At 36.7% G+C, this 25,665-nt stretch overlaps 1 pseudogene; it reads left to right on the forward strand.

The window, feature by feature from the left end:
* Positions 1–221: 221 nt before the first annotated feature.
* LOC106006685 lies at positions 222–25,138 on the forward strand (annotated as a pseudogene).
* Positions 25,139–25,665: the final 527 nt, after the last annotated feature.

A 25,665-nucleotide genomic window follows, 5' to 3' on the forward strand; every position in this document is an offset into this window, starting at 1 on the left:
ATCACACGACACCCTTCATCTCCTATTTGGAAGGCTACTTTAAATTGTAAAGGAGTGAGATGAGATATGGGCATCTTAGGGAGATAATTCTGGCACTGAGAAATTAGAGGTTAGAAGGAAGATGAAGTGGAGAAACTAGTTAGAAGGCTAAAGCTGTTGGGAGACAGAAGAAAAAGGGAATGAGCATCATTCGTTATATACATTATTGCTTTCTCATAACGATGAAGACCTTCCTTCAGCGACTTTATGTTAGTGGAGAAGGTAAGTTGTAGGAAAGGATATGGAGGTAGAGATGGAAAAGGTTAGAACGGAAAATGACTGATTTTTGTAAGTTGGGGTCAGTGAGGGTCTTTGCAGGCAGGTTAATGAGTTTGTCTTTATTCTATATGCAAAAGGAAGCCATTAAAGAAAGGCTTCAAGCAAGAGACATCATCAGACTTGTGTTTTAAGAAGATAACTAACTGGCAATGGAGTGGGAGATGGACTCGGGCAAGTCAAACTCAGGGAAGACCAGTTATAACCTTTCTGAAATAAAAAAGGCAAGAGATAATAAAAGCAGGTCACAGGACAAGCACAGTGGAAGGAAAAAAGGAGTGAAGACTTCTGGAGGCATTTCAGAGAGGCACTGATAGGACTTGTCAACTAATTAGATATAGAAGATTTCATTCTCTCCCCCACACCCACCCGTGTATGTGTGTGTGTGTGTGTGTGTGTATTTTTTTCCTCCTTCAAGTCCAGGCTGGTAAAATGAGAAAGTTGAGTTAAGAAACTAGTTTCAGAGAAAATTTGGAAATTCTACTTTTAGAATTCTGAACTGGTTCCTAAATTGGAACTCAAATAGTCTGTACCTCCAGATGGACATGCTTAGGAAGTTGTCAGAAGAATACGACATGCGTCGTAGGAGAGCTATCTCTGAATCCTGTAATAAAGTAAGCCCAAAAATCAAACGTTTCTCCCCCATCACCAATTTTTTCTCATGTTTTCTTTCTCTCATTTGTTTCTGTAACTTTAATATACATATAGAGCATTGAGTTACTGATATATTTGCTATAATATGAACCTCATTTTAATTTTTAAAAACACATGTGCATACAGCAATTAACTGCTTCTATGTTCGAAGAAGAAATATAATCTGAACTTGTCTCCCTCTGCTGGTTGCACACTGAAGTATCATAGGTCTTTTATAATAGAAATAGAAATATACAATAATAATTGGTTATGCACAAGTATGGGATTTTGCAGTTCATAATGCTTAGTGACACACATAACTTTATATTTTATCTTCACCGTAACACTTTGAGATAAACAATGCAAGTGTTATCACCCCACTTGTCAGAAAAACACTTTGATTCCAACCCATTAAGCTCTCATTAATAAATTAAAGAAATCAGAGGAAAATCAGGAAACATATGTAATTAAAAGAATTGCATACTACTAAAGCTGGTAAAGACCAAGAAGATCTTCTTGTTCAGTCCCTCCATTTTACAGCTGAAACATGGAAGCCTAGAGCTTATAGTTATTTCAGATCACCGACAGTATTCAGAGAGTACAACTCTCAAAACAGTACTCTTTCTATTGTACCATGCTGTCTGCCTAATACTATCAGGATATTAATCCTTTATGCCACAGATGAAACATTTACATGTGGCATTTACATGCCCATTTTTCTAAGGCTATATCTATACAGCAACAGAACAGTCCATAGCTATGTTAAACAAGTAAGAAACAAGCAAGTAAGAAACAAAACAAAACAAAACAACAACAACAAAAAAAAAAAAAAACAAGAAGTAGGTAGGTCAATTGAACAAATAGATAATAAGGCAAAGACCAATCCCCAATTACGTGTTTGAATAGATTTTCGGTCTGTTCCACCTTGGGAGTCTAGAACCATAGCAAGGTTTGAGATGATTTTCAGAGATGCCAGAGCATCTCTTGTGTCAGCAGAAAAACTGGAGGAATTGCTCACCCTCCAACCACCTGTAGCACTCTTTTCTTCTTCCTTAAGATAGTGTATTACAGCTCTCTGGCTACTCACCCAATATCCTATTCTCCAAAGTCATCTCCAAGCTTTTATTTTTTTTTAATATTTTATTTGTTTATTTATATTAAGACTTATTTATGTATTTACTTACTTACTTATTTATTTACTGTGACCTGAGCTGAAAGCAGATGCTTAACTGACTCAGCCACCCAGGTGTCCCCAAAGCCATCTCCATTCTTAATGGATATTCCTATGTTCTCTTGGCAGATAAAAAAAAAGCCAATTAAAATTATTTATTCTTGTGTGTGAGTGGTAAATTCTAACTTTTGAAGGGATGTGAATGTTATACAAGGGGGTGTCCTAAACCTCCAGTAAATTTCTATTCAGTAGAAATAAGTAGCAATAGAGAAGGATTTTTGTTTGTTTTCAAATGGGAGAGTCCTTTAGTAATTCTTGTTTTTTACTGACAAAGATATAAGCCTTTGAATCAACAACTGTGAAAGTAACTTAAAAGACCTAAAATTTAAAGTAAAAAGAGAATTTACATCATCTTAACCCATTAAATCATAATATCCCCTCACACAAGAAGAAAACTTAGCTTAGACTATCAACTCAATATATTGTACCTGTTAAAAAAAGTTCTTATACAGATGATAGATATTGGTCAGAAATAGAGAAATGCCAGTAAAATTATACACACACACACACACACACACACACACACAAATAGAAACAAATATAGACAATTTGAAAACATTGACTACATCCCGTACACTTGGTAAATATTTCCAACACCCATATCCAACAATTTATCAGTCAAACTTCTTAAACAGACTTTTTTTTTCCAGTAGCAAAATCAAAATTAGAGTGACTCCTTTTCTTTAATGGTGTTCTCCTTTTCTCTTGTAAGAAAGCATGCCAGAGTATTGATCTTAGGCTAGAATCAGGTTGGTAAGTGGCTTTAGAAGCCTTTTGTGATATTTGGAAGCAATGAGAATGAGCTGATACGAGAAATACTCGCTGTTTCAGGAAAAATAGGTTATAGTTAGAGCTTTGATGTAGAAAATATCTAGCTTGGATATAAGGACTAGACAGTTTGGGGAAGTAGGAAGATAGAGAAAATGATAAGCAGGTGTGAAGATGTAGATCTGAAAGCACTAAGTGAACAAGAGGGAGTACAAGACAACAGGGGTGATGGGAGAGGAAGATAATAAGTGAAAAGGAATTGTAATATGATCTATTATTTCTTAAAATAGATAATTTTTATTAATCAGCTAATGTGAGACAGTCTAATTTTGGTACCTATTTTGATGTATGTAGTAAAAGAGTAAAATTATTTTTCTTGGGACAAAAATGACCACCTTGTTGTTAAGAAACAATACTAAATGATGGTCTGCAACTTCTTTCCATTCCTACTAATTTGACATGATATTTTTGGTTTATGATATTATTAATAGTTTGATTACTTAATTAAATAACAAGAATTTAATGATCAGTTCTGTGTAAGTATTCTGAAATACTTACTTCTGAAAGATATCCTGAAAGATCTATGGGAACCATTCACTATGGGCTCTTGGATAAGGTCTCTCAGTAATTAAAAAAAAAAAAAAAAAAAATTCAACCTTGTTAGGAAAAGAAGATCAACAAATAGATTGGTGAAAGATTCAAAACCAGCAAGCAATCAAGTTTGAAATTTTTAGAAAAACTGCTTTAAATGCAAAGAAATTCAAACATGTGGCGTTCACTTCAACTTTTTACATGTCAGTCAAGATACTAGGCACTGAGATCACAAAGAAGCACAGGGGAAAACCCTGGCTCTTAGCTCTGAAAAGAGATTACCAATAGTTGGACAATGACAATAAGTATGAACTGGACAAATGCTTACATGGTACTGTTTCCCATAAAGCAGGCCACCTAATCCACACTGGAGGGAAGGTTTTCTGAGGTGGCAACAGAGTTGTATCCTAAAAAAGAATTCACCTGAGGAGGTAATACATGAGGACTGGGTCCATAAGGTTGTTTGGGATGTTAACAGTTGGAAATGAGTGTGGATTAAAGTTCACAAGGGCAACCCAGAGGGATAAATGTTGAGTTAGGAGCCAGCATCCTGGAGCAAAGAAATATAGCAAGGAAGAAAGGGTCCCTGACCAGAAAGGATCCCTGCTGGAGCGTAGTATGAAAGTCATTTGGATGAGGAGAAAGGAGATGAAATACAAAGTCTTAAAAGACAGGATGGGAGAAATCTAAACTTAATACATCAGCACACAAGATGTGTTTTATTTTCTTGGGCAAGGTTTTGAAAGTGGCCATCGGTATAATAGTTGTGTAAAGCAGAGGACCCAATTAGGATACTATGTCTGTGACTCAGGCTTGAAAGGTACTGACCTTACAGTGAGAGGAGAGAAGGATAAATGTCAGGGATATAAAGGAAGAGTCAAAAGGAATCACTGACTAACTGAGCACATGAAATGGGTAAGAGGAAGGTATCCGCAACGAGTCCTGTGAATCCCCTCTGGGTGTCTGGAGAATGGGGGTATCATTGCTAAGGTTCAGGGAAGTGAAAAAAGCAGAGTGTAGTATACTGGGGATGGGGGAGGGTGAGGAACTAATCGCCTCTAAGCAGAAGCACTGCCATTCAGTTAGTAGCACTTACTGGAGGGACTATTGGTATGAATTTCCCAGATGTGCATAATCAAGAAAGAAAAAAATTCCAAAAAAGAAACCATATGATCCTTTCAGTATTCATGCTTATATTTATAATTATTCATAAATAAAATAGCATTAGTTATTCTCTAATATCCACTCTCTAAAATTGTGATACACATAAAAAAATCCAAAATATAGGTAACACCTGGGCTAAAGTGAACATTCCTTACTAAAGGTTGATTATCCTAAATTTCCATCTAATATAACCCTAGGCTTTTTTTTTTTTTTTTTAATGAGTTCTCACTAGATCTCATCCTCAAACTCTTAAGAGTTCAAAGTATCCCAAGGTATGCTCACTACACTTGTTTGTTCATCATAATCCTCTACCCTTGAGCTTCTTCTACCTTTCTTTATTACAATCTATTTCTAACTGGGGTCAGGCCATTTTTTAAAATTTTGTACATTTCAAGATGCATTTGGAATATCAAATAAAGTTATAGGATAGTTTTTCTAATGATAAATAAATAATGAGCTCTATGCTGGGTGTGTTAGATTTGTTTAAATATTAAAGAAGAAATTTACAAAAGATAGTTATAAATATGAAGCAGGGTTTTAAGAAAGGATCCAGTAGTGAAATACAGATTGGGGAGTCATCAGGATAAAGATGAGAGTTGAAGTGTGGGGGGGTGGGGGGTGGGCGTGGGTGTGTTTGAAAGAGTTAACGAAGATAAAGAAGAGCAGAGTCTGAGAATTGCACCATGGGTAGGGCTTGCCATGCTGGAGTAAGAAAACAAGAAGCAAGAGAAGTTATTCCTGGAAAGCAGCAGATCCAGAGTGACTCTCCCTTCATCTGGAGAGCACAAAGTGCTTCAGGGTTCATTTGTCTTTACTTGGCACCTATTGCACTCCAGAGAGCTCTTTGGAAGAAAGATGTCATAAATGTCAGGTATTTAGATAATAAACATAGAAACAATAATAGATACCCAAGGTCTTTAAATAGAAAGAGAGCGCTGCCTGTATTCATCACTAAGTGGTCTGGATCAATATCAAAGGACAATGAGAACCCAGGGCAGAGAAAACTTAGGACATTCCTATGTATTGCAATAGAACGATAAACTCACTGAAGGAGAGGGGTGGTCTCTTCTCTAACCGTGCTTTTCTGTCTTATCCAAAGTTCCACTGGGACTGTCACGAATTCAACAGATGAGTAGAGAGATTCATCAACAGATGAATAGAGAGATGATTACTATGTGTATAACGGGACTTCCATGTTTCCAAGAGAAATTTTAACATCATAGGCCATAACTTAATCATTAGCAGATGATAGCCCTTTAAGAAGAGAGCAGCTTAAACACCTGCTTAATGTGTTTTCCTAGTAAACAACTGAAATGGAATCCAGTCCCTAAACTGCCATTTTATAAGTTATTCCAGTTTGTAAATACAGTTTGAGGTTCTGATTGTATCTAAGCATTTTACAAATGAATAGAATTACCTTAGGTAAGCAGCACTATAAATTCTTATTTTTTTCCCCAAGAAGTACTTTAAATCTCCTTTGAAAAGATATTGAATATTATACACACACACACACACACACACACACACACACAGAGGCACATGTGCAAAAATACGTTCACCACAAATATATGAAAAAAAAAACTGGACAGTTGGTGACTTAATAACAAGTTAATTTTTATTTATTAACTCATTATTAATTCATCTAAAACCTAACAAGGTAATTAGCATAGTTTAAATTTCAAGTTTGTTTCTTAGCAGTGCTCACATTGCTTCCAGATGTGGCAAATGAAGTACCAGAGAGCTGAAGATGAAACCTTGAGCTCCAAATCTTGGAGATGTTTGCAGAGGAAGGATAATATGTCTAGTGCTATCTTTGGTATTATATGTAGTTTCTGAGCTCAAGTTTTCATATTTGACAAATGCAAATCCTACAGATATTTAGATATGAGCAGAAGATTTGGTACATCCCCACTGTATTTCCAGCCATTCAATTCTCGCTGTCACCTGGAACTCGAAGCTGTGCACGGCACTGATTCTTTATCATCTCCACTTGCCTAGGCAGAGCCAGACAGAGTGTTATAATGTACTATATGTCAGTGTCCTAGGTCTTAGCAGTGCCTTTTCTTATCTGAAGTTTGGTGGTGGGGAGAGGACTGGGGGGGAGTGTCCTTAATTTTTAAGGAAAAATGTTACATTTATATCCCAAGATATATGTGCTACCGAATAATAAAGAAATATGGAATGGAAAAATATTAAATTTGCAATTATCTTTCCTACTAATGAGAGTCAAAAATGCTTTCCCTTATATGAAATTTAAAAATCAGCTGGCTTGGGTCACTTTTCATAAACCATGCTTTTATCTCCTAAATTGTGAGTTTCAGATCAAACAGGTTTTAACTCTATTTCCTAGTTTTTTTCACTGGATGGAGCTCCAGCCATCATAGAATCTAGCCTTTGCATTTTACAAATGGAATAACTAAGATCCAGAGACTTTAAAAGTCTGGCTCAAGGTCATACAATGGATCCTAGCAAGGCTAGTACCAGAAAGCGTTTCTTCATAATACTCAGTTCAGAACCCTGATTGAAATATGCTGACTTCCAGGACACAAGTGTGTGCACAAGTGTGCATTTGTTTATGTATAAGTGTGTGTTCTTTTGCTTGATGTGTTTTCTTAAGTAGACTATCCCTACCCCCTCCCCCAACTTTGTCACTCCAACTTTTCTTTAAGCAACAAATTCTTACTCTTTAATCAAAACCCAGTTCAAATACCATCTATTCCTGTCCACTACTTTAACCTCCTACAAAGCACTTGAAATGATTTGGTAGCACAGTTGTCAAACACATCAGATTTCTTTGCGAACATTTCTGCCTATTTCATTGGAATAGATTATAAACTAGGATCACTGCATCATAAACTCCTTAAGGATAGGAGTTTGAATGCCTTTCAATGTATGATGTGTATGGTGCTTGGTGATGGTGAGTGCTCCAAAAAACCTGTAGAAATAGCTTAATTTCATTTAGACCAACTGAGCAAAAATGTTACCCTTCAGAGTAATTAGTATAAGAATTATACCTGTACTATGTAGGCATCACATTGCATTTTATTTTAATTCCTCTTAAATACTTAGGAAGTATAATAAGGACCTAACTTTAATGAGTACTTTTGGGGATGCAGAGGCTGGAGACCAGGTTTTTTTTTTTTTTTTTTTTTTTTTTTTGTTGTTGTTGTTGTTGTTGTTGTTGTTTCCCAGAAGCAATGCTGGTCTATGCCCACAAATTTGATAACCTACATTAAATAGACCACATCCTTGAAAGACAGAAACAATACTGGTACCTACATTTCTTGCTAAGTCTTATTCTAAAGAAATATTACCTATAACTTCTCAAGATCTATTGAAATCTTCTGCTATCTCCCTGTGTGATATTTCTCAACCATTTATAGCTATTTGGTTAAAGTCATCAGAGACAACCTAAAATTTCAGGCCTCATCTTAAGTGGGTGATGCTTCAGTTAATGATCTGTTCACTAGCCTGAAGATTTGCTTTTGGGGAATATCTGAACTATCACATCTATTCCTGTAAGACTAAAAATAGATTATTTAGAGAAGCCTACAATTTTAGAATGTATGAATGAGACCTTTGAGGACAAGACATAGAAGGGCCAGCCATCTAGTTCAGCTATGTCTGAAATGGCAGATTTTGCAAGATCATTTAACCTCGGCTATATGTGCAGACCTTGCCAGGCTGAAATATGACAGAGCTTGATCACTGGGGAATTTGGGGGAGAGGGTCACACACACACACAGTGTTTGTTCTGTTTTAGCATGTAACATCTTTGTCTTTGCCCTCTGCTTTTGTTTTCACTTTTTCAGCTTCCCTACTCTTCTGATCCATATTCAGTTTAGTCCCTATTCCCCAAATTCCCCTTCTTTGCATCCCTTTATCTTTTTTTAGGACTCTCTCTCTCTCTCTCTCCCTCTCTCTCTCTTTTTTAACCTCACCATTTACCCCTTGTCTCACACTGGGCCATAAAAAAGGGAGTCATAGCTTTAAAAATGATCCACTATAGATGCTTAAAACATTTTGTATTTCTCTTTTTAATCCCTTACTTGGTTTTCAGTTACCAAGCACTCTTAATTAGGACTGCTTGAAAATGAAAATACTAAACTCACCCTAAATATTCATGTTTGACAAGGAAACAAAAAAAGGAGATAGGTACTATACAAAGTACCAGGGAAAATTTTTCGAAAAGACGAAGTCCTTGTCCTCAAGAACATCATACTGTAGTTGGTAAGGCAGACACACAAATTACTTTCTGCTTATGTGTGACCTGAGATTGAATTTCAAATTTTTGTTCTGTAAGTCATTGGCTCACAGAAATCAAGGATTCCAACTCTGCATTTTGATATATTAAGTGAGACAAAGAATGGAATATTAAACAGAAATACTAAATTGGGAACATAAGGTAATCCTTTTAGATCTTTATTAAAATTGGCATAGACTTCGAAGACTTGAGACTTTAGTGAGAAGGAGGAGATTTGGAGAGGTTCTAAAGCAGAGCCCCCAAAATGATTAAAATGGTTAGAAACATTAGCAGATGCCCAACAGTTTGGAGCCAAGCAGATATTGTTGCTGGTTCAAATTAGAATGTGCCCAAGGCCTTAGGAAAACAGTTCTGTAAAGTTAATGTTAATGTTTTCAAACCATGAATGTCACCACAACTTCATTTTCTTGACACTGCTTTAATCAGCCCCAGGCTTTTCAACCCGCTGTCAGCCCCCTTGCAGAACTCCAGGCTTGCTTCATTCTTTGACACCAACTCAACGAAGGCAGGATGTGATCAATGGTCTTTACTGCCATTCCTTCACCCTCTAGACTCAGTAACCCAGCCACAGGTTCTGATCTCCTATAATGTTCTCTACACTCCCAGCTTTGTTCTTCCAGAAGTAGCATTCGTAGCAAACCAATTGTAAAATCCAGCATGTCAAACTAGAATGCAAATAATTGGTGAGTAACTGGAAGCTCTGAGCCTCTTGCAAGAATGAGATTTCTCATGATATTGTGTATGTGTGTGTAGTATACATAGGTACAGTGCTATAATTTGCTATATATATTATATAGCATATATTGTGTTTTAATTATTATATAATTATATCCTGGTTATAATATAATATATATTAATTACTAGCTATTATAATAATATTATATATAATATAGATGATATACTAAGTGATGTTACTATAATATTATATAATATATGTATTTAAGTAACTTCTAGGTGCCAGGTAATTTGTCCGATACTGGGAATACAAGGAAGAATTTCAGATACTGTACCTCCATAGTTTAGTAGAACAGGAAATGTCATGCAAACTAGCACATTAGCATACCAGAAATTCAAGATATTAGGATAGACATTTGCAGGAGGAAGACTGCAGACACAAAGGTGAGGCTGATTAAGTGTTCTCAAGATTCTGGAATAAGGTAAATAATTTCAAGGAAAACTCTATGGTTAAAAGGATGCCAAAGTTAAATACATTTCTTTTAATTGAGAAGAGGGAAGAGTGGGAAGAGAGTCACATATTAGAACATTCGGTTGATATTGCTGTTTAGTATGTCTAGAAGAAAACTATTAGTAGGAGCTCTAGAGAGTGTCACAGGAGTCAAGTAACAGAAGGTTTACACTGACACCTGCTAGCAACCAAATAGGAAGAGTGAAGATGTTAGAGGACAACATATACAATCATAGAGCCACACTTCCTCTGTAGCTTCATAGATTTTTTGCCCACACTCTACTTATACTAAATACTTCATTTTCTTTCTACATCAGTAAAGTACAGTATAACTTGTTTGTCCAAATTAAGTATTCATTTTAGAGTCTGGCTCAGTTCTCTCCATAAGAAGGACTTGAAATAATGAAAAAAATTACTTAAATATTTCCTTATATTTTCTCCCCAAATTGCTAAACCTAATACATTTTTTTTCTTCCCCTATTCCTCTTCATACTGTTCACATGCACACAGAGACATATGCATACTCACATAAACACATTTATAGGGAGAATTAAGAAAGTTAGAGACAGACCAAAAAAGGGGGGCAGGGGGAAGACAGGAAAAAAGGAGAAAGGACTAGAAGTGAGGTCTTCAACTGCTTAGACAAGAGCTAAAACATAGTAGAATGACAGTTTTAGAGACCCCCAAGACAGGAGTGTAGAAAGATCCTAAACTCACCTCCTCCCATGGACTACCAAGTCTACAGTTGCATATGTATCCTTTCCCTCTGAAAACAAATGAACAGCTTCTTCCCAACAATAAATTAAAAAACAAACAAACAAACAAACAAACAAAAATAATAAAAGATGGGTAGGAGAGGCAGAGACACAGTCTTGCTAAAAACCCCTTACCTGGTATAGTGATGTGTAATGGGAAGATATCCTACCAGTCTGACACTTTTCCTGGAGGAGCAAGGGGTGTGTATCCCACATCAATTACCCAACCTGTAGTATCTGCACTATGGAGAAAAACTCCTCTATGTCTGGCTTAAAAAACCAATGGGGCTGATGCCCAAGGGACCCAAAGTGCTATAGAAAGCTGTCATTCCCCTTTTCAATAGCTGGTATATACTCCCACTTGTCTCAGGGCCCAGAGCAGCTGGGTGTGTGGGGGTGGGGGTGGGGGGGCAGCAGTTTTAAGAGTACCTGGACTATATATGAAGGAAGTTCATTTGCTAATCTAAAAGCATATGCTAGAGAAGCAGAGGATAGTTGAAATTCCCTAGAGATGAAGGCACTGGTGGAGGCCATGTTTAAATTTTTCACCCACCCAGCTAGCACACAAGAGCTCTGATGAGTACCCTCCTGCCCCCTAGCAAAGACAGGTGGAAGCAAGTAGTTCTGGCTCTCTGCTGCAGCCTTGCTTAAACAGGTATATGGTGGTTGCAATATTCCCTCAACTCCCTGCTTGGGGCTGGAGAACATGAGCGGGCATTTTCCCGCTCTTGTTCTAAAGATGGCACACGTACTATACTCCTCACACCTGTGGGCACCCCCAGTCAAGACATTTTTTCCCCCAATTGCCTTTCTGAAGCCAGCAAGCAAGCCCTCTCCCCCCACAACAAATTCTGCTTCTACCTAACAAAGCCAGTGGACGCATGCAATTCACACAGGGGACAGTCTTTGATCACTTCACCTTAGTGGTCAAGGGGGCTGGGATTCCTGAGCTCCATGGAAATGTAACAATCAAGAAAATAGTTCTTAGCAGGCCACTACCCCCAGGGGACTACAAAGAAAACAGACGGAAACAAAAACCAGTCTTCCTGTGGCAGGGGGAGACACACACACACACACACACACCCCTACTTAGTTATCCTGGAACTTCAAGCTAGGGGACAGACTTCAGAGTTCCCACACATCCAGAGGCTAAGGAGAAGCTTCTAGGGAATGTAAGCAGGAGACACCATCCTTGCACACAACCGTGATCTTGCTATAGCTCCAGAAAACCTCCCAGAGAGTAGCTTATATACTCATTTGGTCTTGATTTTTGCAGCTTTTGTCCAAAGAGCACCTATAGATCTTCTGGTCTGGGAACCAGCAGGGATTATGATTGCAGTCCACAAGATGGTATATATTTCCATATTTTTAAAACTGCTGCTTCAGGGGCAAGCTTCTAATTAGCCAAAACTAGTTGCTAGCCAAAACTAGGCAGTATTCCACCACCTTTGGAATACTGATAGGTGTTGGCACACCCTCAACAATGGTAATATATCAAGAATAAAGTAGTCTGTTTGGACAATCACACAGTTTTGAGAGAAAACAAAGAGCTAGGGCAAGATTGAATATTTCATCACCTTCACAAAGCCCCTTCTCCAAGACTGAGAGATGTAGCCATTGTAATATATAGAAACAACCACAGAGAGTCAAGCAAAATTAGAAAATGAAGAAATATGTTTCAAATGAAAAAAAAAAAAAAGGAAAAACCTCAGAAAAATACCTTAGTGATTTAGAGAAAGGTAATTCAGAGTAATGGTCATAAGGATGCTCACCAAACTCAGGAGAAGAATACACAGTGACAACTTCAACAAAGAGATAGAAACTATAAAGCACCAAATATAAGTACAGAGCCAAAGAATAAAATGACTGAACTAAAAAATACACTTGAGGTATTCAAAAGCAAACAGGGTGAGGTGGAAGAATAGATCAGCAGGCTGGAAGACAAAGCAATAAAATTTACCCCAAAAAAGCAGCAAAAAGAAATGACACAAGGGATCTATGGGACAACATCAAGTGGAAAAACATGCTCAACATAAGGGTCTCAGAAGGAGAAGAGATAGAGAAAGGGGCAGAAAACTATTTGATAAAATAATGACTAAAAACTTCCCAAACCTAAGGAAGGAAACAAATATCCAGGTCCACGAAGCCCAGAGAGTTCCAAATAAGATAACCCAAAGAGATCCACATCAAGACACAATAATTAAGACATCAAAAGTTAAGGATAAAAACAGAATTATAAAAAGTATAAGAGAAAGACAGATTGATACATATGAGGAAAACCCTACAGGGCTATGAGCAGATTTATCAACAGAAATTCTGCAGGCCATACTGGAGTACCATGACATATTTGAAATGCTGAAAGAAAAACACAGAACAAGCAAACAGAACAATTTCCAGTGACGACTATTTATTCAGCAAGGTTATCATTCAGAATTGAAGGAGACATAAACAGTTTTCCAGACAAGCAAAATCCAAAGGAGGTCATCTCTACTAAACTGGCCTTAAAATAAATAAATAAATAAATAAATAAATAAAGGTATTTCTTTAAACTGAAATAAAAGGTCACTAGTTAATGAGAAGAAAAACATTCAAAAGTAAACATCTCACTAGAAAAGGTAAATATGTAGTAAAAGTGCTAGATTAATTAATTATAAAGCTACAATAAAGATTAAAAAGAGAAGTAGCACAATTAACTAAAAATAAAACAGTTAAGGGATACATAAAATAAAAAAAGATGCAAAATATGATATCAAAATATAAAATGGGGACTAAAAATGTAGTTTTCTAATATGTCAAATTTAAGTTGCTATCAACTGAAAATAGATTATTTTATAATAGGATGATATATATAAACCTCATGGTAACCCAAAGTAAACACTTAGCGCAAATATACAAAGGGAAAATGGGAAGTTTATCTAATAACAAAGGAACAAAGAGGAACTGTAAGAACCATAAAAACAGCCATCAAACAATTAACAAAATGGCAATAAACACATACCTATCAATAATTAGTTTATATACAAATGGACTAAGTTTCACAGTCAAAAGAGTGGCTAAATGGATTAAAAACAAAACAAAACAAAATACATCTATATACTGTCTATGATAAGAGACTCACTTTGAAAATAAGGACACACACATACTGAAAGTGAAGGGATGAAAAAAGACAGTCATACAAATGGGAAAAAATAAATAGATAAAAGTTTGTAGAGCTATACTCACAACCAATAAAATAGATTTTAAAACAAAGACCATAATAAAAGACAAAGAGCAGCACTACATAGTGATAAAGGAGTCAATTCAGCAAGAATATATAACATATATAAATATATATGCACCCAATATAAGAGCACCAAAATATTAAAAAATATATATATTTATGGACATAAAAAATTGTTGACAGCAAGATAAGTGTAGGGGACTTAAACACCCCACTTATATCAATGGACAGATCATCCAAACAGAAAATCAAGAAGAAAACATTGGCTTTAAGCAACACATTAGACCAATAAATTAAATAAGATGTATACTGGACATTCCATCCAAAAGCAGAACACACAGTCTTAGATGCACATACAACATTCTCCAAGACAGATCACCAGTTAGGTCATAAAATAAACTCAAGAAATTCAAGAAGTTTGAAATAATATCAAGCACCTTTTCCAACCACACTGATTTGAAATCAGGAAACAATTATAAGAAGGAAACTGGAAAAACTACAAATACGTGGAGATTAAAGAATATGTTACTGAACAACAATTGGGTCATTAGAGTAATCAGTCAATGGTAGAAAGATAAATCTTTTTCTATAAGATCAGGAAGAAGACAGTGATACCCACTCTTGTCACTTTTACTCTACATAGTATTGGAAGTCCTAGCCACAACAATTAGGCAAGAAAAAGGAAAAAAAAAGGATAAAAATTAGAAAGAAGTAAATCTGTCACTATTTATAGATGACATGATGCTATAAAGAAAACCATAAACACTCCACCAAAAAACTGTCAGAACTAATAAATTAACTCATGAAGTGGCAGGATACCAAAATGATATATAAAAATCTATTGTTATTTCTATGCACTAATAACAAACTATCAGAAATAGAGATAAACCAATCCCATTTACAGTTGCATCAGAAAGAATACCTAGGATAAATTTAGCTAAGGGGGTGAAAGACTTGTACAGTGAAAATTATGATATTGATTAAAGAAATTGAAGAAGACACACAAATAAATGTAAAGATTTTCTGTGTTCATGGATTCAAAGAATATTGTTAAAATGTCCACAGCACCCAAAGCAATCCATAGATTCAGTGAAATTTTTATCAAAATCCCAATGACATTTTTCAGAGAATTATAACAAGTAATTGTAATATTTATATGGAATCACAAAAGACCTCAAATAGCCAAAACAATTCTGAGAAAGAAGAACAAAGCCAGAGATAGTATACTACCTGATTTCAAACTATACTACAAAGCTATAGTACTCAAAACAGTATGGTATTGGCATAAAAACAGACATATAAATCAAGAAACAAAATAGGAGGCCCAGAAATAAGCTCATGCATATATGGTCAATTAATTTATGACAGAGTAAGTAAGAACATACAATAGGGAAAGGACAGTCTCTTCAATAAATGGTGTTGGAAAACCTGAACAGCCACATGTGGAAGAGTGAGTCTGTGCCACTATCTTACACTACATGCCAAAATAATTAATTAATTGATTGATTAATTCAGAATGGATCAAAGACTTGAATGTAAAATCCGAAACCATAAAGCTCCTCAAAAAAAAAAAAAAAAAAAAAGTAGATGCTAAGCTCCTTAACATCAGTGTTAATGATTTTTTTTGGTTTAGTTTTGTTTTTTTGTTTGTTTGTCTTGTTTTTGCATCTGACTCCAAAGGCTAGGGCCACAAAAGCAAAATTAAAAAAAAAAAATGAAACTACATCAAAGTAAAAAGCTTTGGCACAGTGAAGGAATCCATCAACAAAATGAAATGGCAACCTCCTGGATGAAAGAAGATATCTGCAAATCATATTCCAGTAAGGAGTTAATATCCAAAATATGTAAGAAAACTAATACAACTCAATAACAATAAAAAAATTTTTTCAATTAAAAATGGCCAGAGGATATAAATAGACATTTCTTTCCAAAGAAAACATACTATGACAGGCAAATGAAAAGATGCTCAACGTCACTGGTCATTACAAATCACTAGTCAAAAGTAAATCTAAACTGCAATTAGATATCACTTTAAGCCTATCAGAATGGCTATTATATAAAAAAAAAATAAGGAGAAGAAATAAGTGTTTTTGAGGATGTGGGAAAAAAGGGAAACTTTATGCACTGTTGGTAGGATTCTAAACTAGTAGAGCCACTATGGAAAACAATATGGAATTTCCTCAAAAAAACTGAAAATAGAACTACTATATGATCCAACAATTCCACTCCTGGGTATCTATCTGAAGAAAATGAAAACACTAATTTGAAAAGGTATATGTGCCCCTATGTTAACTGCAGAATTATTTGCAGTAGCTAAGATAAGGAAATAACCTAAGTGTCTACCAGTGAATAAATGGATAGAGAAAATGCTGGTGAGATCTATCTGTCTGTCTATCTATCTATCCTACTCAGTCATAAAAAAAATATATATATAAAGTGAAATCTTGACATTTATGACCCAGAGATGGACCTAGAGGGTACTACACTAAGTAAAATAATTCAAACAGAGAAAGACAAAAGACTGCATGATTTCACTTGTATGTGGAGTGCAAAAAAACAAAACAAACAAAATAAAGCCCAGATTCATAAATACAGAGAACAGATTGGTGTTGCCAGAAGGAAGGGATGGAGGAAGGTGAAGTGGGTGAAGTACAAACTGCCAATTATAAAATCAGTAAGTCATGGAAATGCTATGAACAGCATGAGGAATATAGCCAATAAATATTGTATTAACTTTGTATGGTGACAGATGGTAACTAGACTTACTGTGGTGATGATCTCACAATGTATACAAATGTAGGATCACTATGTTGTGTACCTGAAACTTGTATAATATTGTCTGTCAATTATACCTCAATAAAGAGAGAGAATGGAAGTTCCTTTTACTCATCATTTGCCTGTTAGCCATAAAATAACCTGACTTTCTAAGATCATGAGGCCTAACAAGTGAGATTTCAGCCAAATATCTAATTTTTAATCCTTAGTGAAAGCATCTGATCTGAAAACCAACAAAACTGGGTGTTACAGAAACTTGAAATATTTGAGCAGACTTTTAAAATTCAGAATGTTTAAAATACTTCTCAAGATTAAAAATACATATATTTTAACATCTAGTTTCATGGACTTGTTACTGCATCAACAATATATAGATGAGAGCTGTCAGAGGACTATCATATAAATGTGTTTTTCCCATCCAAAGCACTATTTTTTCATTTCTTCTCTCAACTCTGTAGCCCATCTGGAAGTGTATAGACCACTGGGTGAATTCAAACTTGGAAATTGAAATTTTGGCCTTGAATAAAAAAGGTGAAAATGTTCAGAATTTCCCACTAGCTTTAAAAGCCCCAAATGGTAATGATCCTATTCAGAAATTCAGACAAGAGTTGGGTGAACTTCTTGTATAAAGCACTGTTGATTAGCATTTTGCAAAATTCTTTGGGAAAAAAATGATGACTTTATTGAAAAGACAGGTAGCTCCTTCCCCACCCATCCTCCAAATCCTCCTTTACTCATGGATGCAAAAGTCTGAATGACCTGGTTAGATGTCTGTCCAACTTCCTCTTGCTAGGAATGGACCACCGCATTCAATATTTCCCTATGAGAAGTTCAATGAATTATTAGGCAAAGGAGGGAAAGAATGGGACAAAGAAGCTTGAGTGAGCATGAACTGGCAGAGATAATATCCCTACCAACATTTTGTTGGGACGCGTTGGGTCCCATTTCACCCTTCTGAGTCACAAATTTTATCAGACTGCATTGATTATTAATGAATATGCAGAGTTCAGTCTGCTGATCCAAGTTATTTTCAGGAGTGTTTTCATGGCTCCTCTTCCTACTATAGTTGATCCTTGAACAACACTGGTGTTAGGGGCATCCCCCAAACAGTTGAACATCTGTATATAATTTTGACTCCCCCAAAACTTAACTAATAGACTACTGTTGAACAAAATCCTTACCAATAACATAAACAGTCAATTAAGACATATTTTTATGTTATGTGTATTATATACTGTATTCTTACAATAAAGTAAGCTAAAGAAAAAATGTTATTAAGAAAATCACAAGAAAGAAAAAATACATTTACAGCACTATACTGTATTTATAAAAAAAATGTGCATAAGTGTACCTGTACAGTTCAAGCCCATATTGTTCAAGAGCCAACTGTACACTTATATGTTTCTTAGATAAATATTGCTTTGGAGAAAATTCCTTCCTCATGAACTCATCTTTCTTTTATGGTGAATACTGTTTCTAGGTGTTTGTTGGCACACCCGTCAGTCAACAATAAACTTGGTCAACAACCAGCTACGTTTTTCAGTTGATCTTTTAACATCTATATAGATTCCCTTCTCAGGATTTCAAACATTTCTAGGATTGCTTTAATCTCAAAAGTAACCCATCAGATGTCATCCACTTTCCTGGTTTTCAGAGCATGATCCTCAAAATTTTTGATTTTTAAACAGATGATCCAAGGCCACAGTGAGGAATGGGGGCAAAAGAATGCCAAGAAAGTTTTCAACAAAAGAAACAACACTTCACAGTGCTTTTAGACACTGAAGTACCACTTTCAATTTTATTTGATAAAAGATATTTTTGTTAGTGGATGAGAAATTCTGGTCTGAGAGATTCAGCAACTTGATTGAGATCACTGAGCTAACGACAGAACCAGGCTTAGAACCAGGCATCTAGAATCTATACCTAGAAGTAATTCTGCCACTCTACATCTGACTCTTCTAATTCTTCTTTCTATCCTGTTAACATCTATTTATCTCTTTTTAAAAATTTCCCACTCTTCCTTCCTTTTGCACTTTATAGTTTTATCTAGAGCATCTCGTTTTAGTTTCTCTATGTAGTTCATAGAATATCTTCTTTTCTCAACAATTCTGAGGATATTAGCCCATTGCCAAAAGACTGGAGGGGTCATTGTTATCATTAGCAATATTATTGTCTTTCAAATGAATATTTTATTGAGAGATGTTCACCTTTCATAGATTTACTCATTAATTATATTAGTATGAACTCATATACTCTTATAAAGTATACAGAAAAGGGTATGAAAACTAAGACCCCAAAACAACTTGCCCATTGGCTCACAGCTATTCAGAAGAAAAAGGAGGGTTAGAATCCTTTTTTCGTTTCCACTCTTTCCACTTGAGTATTCCAAATGAAGAGAAGGATTGGGGTGGGGGCGTTGGGTTGTGTTATATTCCTATCTGCATGGGCTATTAGCCTGCTTTTCCTTGACATTTCAAATGACTTGGTTCTTACTAAATCATTCATGCATACACTTACAAATTACTCCTTCACCTTGCCAACCTTGCCACCAATCTGCTAGAGCAAGACCAAATGGTCATAAGTTCCTTCATAAACTTTTCCCTACAATCTACATGGTTGATTGCCTTCTCATCTAAGCATTGTTTAAATTTTGACAATGTTTTCAACATAACTGATTCTCTTTTGACCTCTCATCAGCCCTACATTTTTTCTTCCACTAGATTTTTATTCAATTAGTCACCCTACTCATACCAGCATATTTCATTTGGTGAACAACCCTCTGTAATATACTATCCAGGACTTGATTTTATCTTCACCCTTTTGTAAGACTCTAAATCTTTATCAGAATATTCAGTCCAGAAAGCATAAGAGATTGGAAGAACAACTAGTAGCCAAATATGAAGCAGCCTTCTCCTGCCATTGTTACTGTCTGTGAAGGAGCTCCTTCACAGACAGTAACAATGGCAGGAGAAGGCGAATTTCCTAGTAGTGGCAAATGCATAACTCCAACATAACACATACATACATTCAGTTACATATAAATAAGATTTGTAGGTATATAAAATAAATCTCATGCAGCTTCTGAACCCCTACCCTCCATAACATATAGGATGCAGAGAACCCAAATTAGAAGGAATAATGTATTTGTGGAGAGCTACATCCATTTCCTAAATCCTCCAGCTGAGGGAGGCACATAAATGGTAGTGATACTAATAAATCCTAATCTAAAGCTCATGCTCTTTGCCCTAGAGCAGGGAGCTGGGAGGTTAGAGGTATCAATTTGAACACCTGCTGAAGGGTAAGGAACTTCTCTATAGTATGAGCAATTCAATTTTTTATTGAAAAGTCGTTTTCTTTCAGAAATCAGGGTAAAAAGCCATTTCTGGGTCAGTCATGGCAAAATGATTATAATCACGTTGCTCTATTGCTTGATTAGGTCACTATTCACTAATGCCCTGAAACCATCAGGTTCTTTGAGCTGTCATTTCGTACCCCATACCACTTGTGGTGAGCTTCCCTATATCTAGTTTAAAAAGCCAGTTCAAGGCAGAAGGTGGTTTTCTTTCTCTACTATAAAAAGAGTTTTGGGTCACGGGTGGTTGCCTTCTCACTGTGCTTTTAAAAAAGAAAGAAAGTGCCGTCCGTTTGCTGGGAGCAAAAATATGTTCTTTTTCATGTGAAACCATTCCTTGCTTCTCACTAAATATTACTGAGCATCTCACAAGTAGCCTATAGTCTTACCCATCTGCAACAGTAAACTGAATATATTAGGAAAACCTCTTCAGACTAGTAGAACCCAGCAGCCTAGGAAGCTTTGGGGAATAAAATATCTGACAGCAGGTGGCCTAAGTAGACCAGCTGTATGGCTATACATAGGAACTGCCACTTAACAAGTTAGGGCAGCTTGTCCCCATAGCTTGTGGGAAGTTGGACACATTCTATACTCTCTGGGCTATACAGGAAAAACAGGCATTTCATCATGTCCTATGCCTCCTTAATCATGTGATTTTAAGTTGCTCTAAGATGTAACAGTTTCATGTGAAGGAATACAAATGGCAGTCCCAGGACATACTGGACCATTGACCCATTGTTCATATGTCAGCAGTCTCCTTCTCCTTTGTGAATAGTCAGTTACCATGGTAACCAGTAGCCAAAGTTTATTAGTGTTTGTTTAAAAGGTGATTTATAAGCATAGAAATAATTGGCTGCTTATTAACAGGTGGGGCTCCTGAACTCAGCTGCCCTTGGCAATTATCTACAGGATTTAAGAGTTGTGCCCCTGTCCTCTGCAGCTGTCTGTCTGTTTGGCTCAGAGAGTATCAACCTTGAAAACAAGGCAAAGAGAAAACAATCCATCAGCGGGGTAGGTGGAGCAGACCTTGTGACGGATATTGGTTGCTTGCCTAGCAGAGTGCACAGGAGAAGATGGGAGGGAGTACAGGTTGCCCACTTTCAGTTCTTTCTTCAGAAAATGTGCCTACTATATCCTCAAAACTGTTGTTTCTCAGCAAATTCATTAGGAATGGAGCCAGACTTATGCATAAGTTGTTGTTTATACTGGAAGAGCCCCTTATCTAAAGATACTTCCCTGAACCAGCAGTCACAGAATCTGAAAGTGCATCAGAATAGATGTATTATTTTCAGTGGTGTGTGTGTGTGTGTGTGTGTGTGTGTGCATGAGAGAGAGAGAGAAAGAGAGAGAGAGATTGAGAGTGCTAGACAGAGTTGTATATTGTTTGGGGGTGTTAGAGGAGAATGAAGCTGAGAGAAATGGAGTATTTCAGTACTCCTAATGGTAGGAAACACGTTAACCTTGCTGCTCACCACATTCTTAGTAATTGGAGGGACCCCGAATAGCCTGAGAAAACCCAAGAAAATATAGTTGTGGATTAGAGTCACAGTTCTTCCAGACTGCAATTTTGACAGGCTAGACCTGACTTAGATGATTCTGTTTTTTGTTTTTTTGTTTGTTTGTTTTTTTAATTTTTAAAGACCCTTTCCCACTTCTAATTTTTTCCCACAATTTTGGAGTTTTTTTAATAATTGTTAATAAAAAAGATACACTTATTCGGGGTACCTGGGTGGCTCAGTGGGTTAAAGCCTCTGCCTTTAGCTCAGGTCATGATTCCAGGGTCCTGGGATCCAGCCCTGCATAGGGCTCTCTGCTCAGCAGGGAGCCTACTTCCTCCTCTTTCTCTGCCTGCCTCTCTGCCTACTTGTGATCTCTCTCTATCAAATAAATAAATAAAATCTTAAAAAAAATACACTTATTGAAGCATACCATGTACTCATTCATCTTCTTAATCTATATAGCTTACTACTACTACTACTATTATTATTACTTATTGTTCTTTTGACCTGAAGTATGTGAGAAGAAGGGAGAAGGGAAAACAGGACAATTACTGGAAGATACCACAATGGTAATAAAATGTAAGAGAGATTCTGAAGAGGGAAAAACTTTAAAGAGAGAGATTAAGAAGAGAGAAAAACTGGAGACTAAAAAAGATGTTCCATCTGGTTTCTGCAGCTTCTTTCATTTTTAGACAATCTTAGGAGCTGAGAACAAGGCACAGTTGGCCAGTGCTGCTTGAGGAATAACATAAAGAAAGGTAAGAGAATCAACTGTGCATTGCCCTGTAGGATATTTCATCAACTCCAGGGGGTATACAGACCAGAAATGAGAGTGTATATCTCAGTGCTAGAGGGGCTGATTACCCCTTCAGTTGTTTTAATTTATGTAACAGCATATTTTCTCCCCAACTCAACTAAGTGCCCTAATTCCACCAATGAAGCACCTACCTCACCAGTAACTTTGAAAGTGTTATTTGGGTTGATTAAACACTACTCTACCTTTTGTTTTAATAATTGGTAGTGGTTTTTAATTCCACCAGCTACAAAGTGTGTGTATGTGTGGTGGAGGGGTGATTATTTTGATCCTCTATCTTGCTGAGATTTTTGAACACATTCTATACTTTCTGAAGAAAACTCTATTATAAATAAAAAAAGTAAACAGATTTCATATAACTTTTACTATTTTTTAGGCTTCACTCTAAATGCTTTATATAACTCATGTAATCCTCAAAAAAATTTACAAGTTGGGTATCATTACTATCCCTTTTTTTACATGTGAGGAAACAGAAGGTTAGAAAGAACTTGGCCCCTGGGTCGCTCAGTTGATTAAGCAACTGCCTTCGCCTCAGGTCATTGTCCTTGAGTCCAGGCATCAAGTCCCTCATCAAGCTCCCTGCTCGGTGGGGAGTCTCCTTCTCCCTCCTACCTCATGCTCTCTCTCTCTCTCACTCTCTCTCAAATAAATAAATAAAATATTTTAAAAATGAGATTAAAAACAACTTGCTTAAGAATATAAAAAGGAACAAATTAGGAACAGACCTAGACGGGGTGCCTGGGTGGCTCAGTGGGTTAAGGTCTCTGCCTTCAGCTCAGGTCGTGATCCCGGGGTCCTGGGATTGAGCCCCGCATCGGGCTCTCTGCTCAGCAGGGAGCCTGCTTCCCTTCCTCTCTCTCTGCCTGCCTCTCTGCCTGCTTGTGATCTCTGTCCGTCAAATAAATAAATAAAATCTTTAAAAAAAAAAAAGGAACAGACCTAGAATTTGAAAACTTCACTCAGGACAGCCTGCTCTTCTGCATCTCTTTATTCCAATGAAGTAGGAAGTTAAAAGAGAATGTAACTCTCACCATAACAAGCAAAACAAATTATGTGAGGTACTAAATTAATTTTCCTGAGTCCCTGAGAAAAGTGACATTGAAAAACTCTTTAAATATGCCAAATTCCAATGATTACTTCATAGGAGAAAAGACACACAAAGCTACTTTCCTTGGCTTAGTAGCAGGAAAAGAAAACTTTCTCCATAGACCAAAAGGCAGCAGAATCTTTAACATTATTTTAAGGCCTGTATGTGGGCTGCCCAGAAAGACTGGAATTCTGATACTCCTAGTGAAGTCACAGAATAAATCTGCACTCACTCACCAATTCTACTGCCTGGGTCTTTACTGACTGTTCAGGAGCCGTTCTCCACAGGCTAGAAAGCAGGGGAGGAGAATTGAGAGGGATTGATTTCAACTCAAGATTTCAGCTTCTAAAAACTGGAGACAGCATTCTGAGAGGGACTGCTTTGAGGCATTCTGGGAAGAGAAAGATCTTCCTGGGCTTACAAAGTCTTAGTAGGGCTGGAAGAGAGCAAAGAAAACTTCCTAGAAATCCGGAGAGCTGCAAGTGCTACAAAAGCAGAAATCTTCATGTTTTAAAGAGCTAGCACTGGGCAAAGAAGCAGAGAAATATATGGCTCTCACTAGGGCTCAGACCCCGAGTCTGCAGGGTTTCATTCTAACTCCACTTACAAAACATTTAAAGCCTGTGGTCAAACTGAAGCTGCAGCAAATCCCAAACACATCTCAACTGGAGACCAGACTTATTTAGCTCTCGATTCTAGATCTTTTCCAGAAATAAATATGATATACATCCATTGTTTGTATTGTTTACTTACACAAAATACCCTTAGTGCCATAAAATTTGCATGAAAAATAAGATATGTAAATCATGTCCAAAAGAGAATATATGGAGAGAAGCAAAACCAGAGATGGCCCACATGTTGAAATTATCAGATATTTTAAATAAAATGTGTGGAATTTTTTACATGGAATGTAAAGGAGGAAGCAGAAAAAGTAGGCAGTGTGAGTAAAGAGATGGGGGATTTTAGCAGAAACATATTAAATAAATCTATTGAAAATTCCAGAAAAGATACAATATCGTAAATGAAGGACTCATTCAGTGAATTTAACAGCAGACTGGAATCTGAAAAGAGGAAGTATCTTGGAAGACACATCAATAGAGTTCCTGGTGCTGCTTGTGTGTGCTGGTTCAGGTGAGAGCCTGACCTCTTTATGAAGTGGCAGCCAAGCATAATGTGGCACATACCCCGGCAGATGAAAAGCCCAAGGAAGGAGTCAAATTTGGGAGCAAGGATCATGTTAATTTGAAGGTGTTGTGTCTGGATGGTTCTGTGGTGCCATTTAAGATTAAGAGTCATACAGCACTTAGTGAACTAATGAAAGCCTATTATGAACAATAGGCTTATCAATGAGGTTCGTCAATGAGGCAAATCAGATGCCAATGGGATGAGCATCCAATCAATGAAACAGACATTCCTGCGTACTTGGAGATGGAGGATGAAGATACATTGATGTGTTCCAGCAGCAAACAGAAAGTGCTTACTAAAAAGGGAACCTGCTACTTTACTCCAGAACTCTGGTCCTCCAGACCAAAAGGACAACCTAAATAAGAAAACTGCAATTTGCTTCTACTACATCCTGACTTCTACAGTAGAGTTATCTCAATTCTTTCATTTTCCCTTTTCCCATTCCTTTATTGCACGTAAAGCAACTGGTGTATATACACAAACATATTGCACTTTTTTTTTTAGATTTTATTTATTTATTTGACAGACAGAGATCACACGTAGGCAAAGAGGCAGGCAGAGGGAGAGGAAGAAAAGCAGACTCCCCGCTGAGCAGAGAGCCTGATGTGAGGCCCAATCCGAGGACCCTGGGATCCCAACCCGAGCCGAAGGCAGAGGCTTTAACCCACTGAGCCACCCAGGCGCCCCAAACATGTTGCATTTTTTTTTAATAATTTTTTATTTTTTATAAACATATATTTTTATCCCCAGGGGTACAGGTCTGTGAATCACCAGCTTTACACACTTCACAGCACTCACCAAAGCACATACCCTCCCCAATGTCCAT

Source organism: Mustela putorius, unplaced genomic scaffold, assembly GCF_011764305.1.
Source record: "Mustela putorius furo isolate JIRA1106 unplaced genomic scaffold, ASM1176430v1.1 tig00003834_pilon_pilon_pilon, whole genome shotgun sequence".
NCBI classification, from domain to species: Eukaryota; Metazoa; Chordata; class Mammalia; order Carnivora; family Mustelidae; genus Mustela; species Mustela putorius.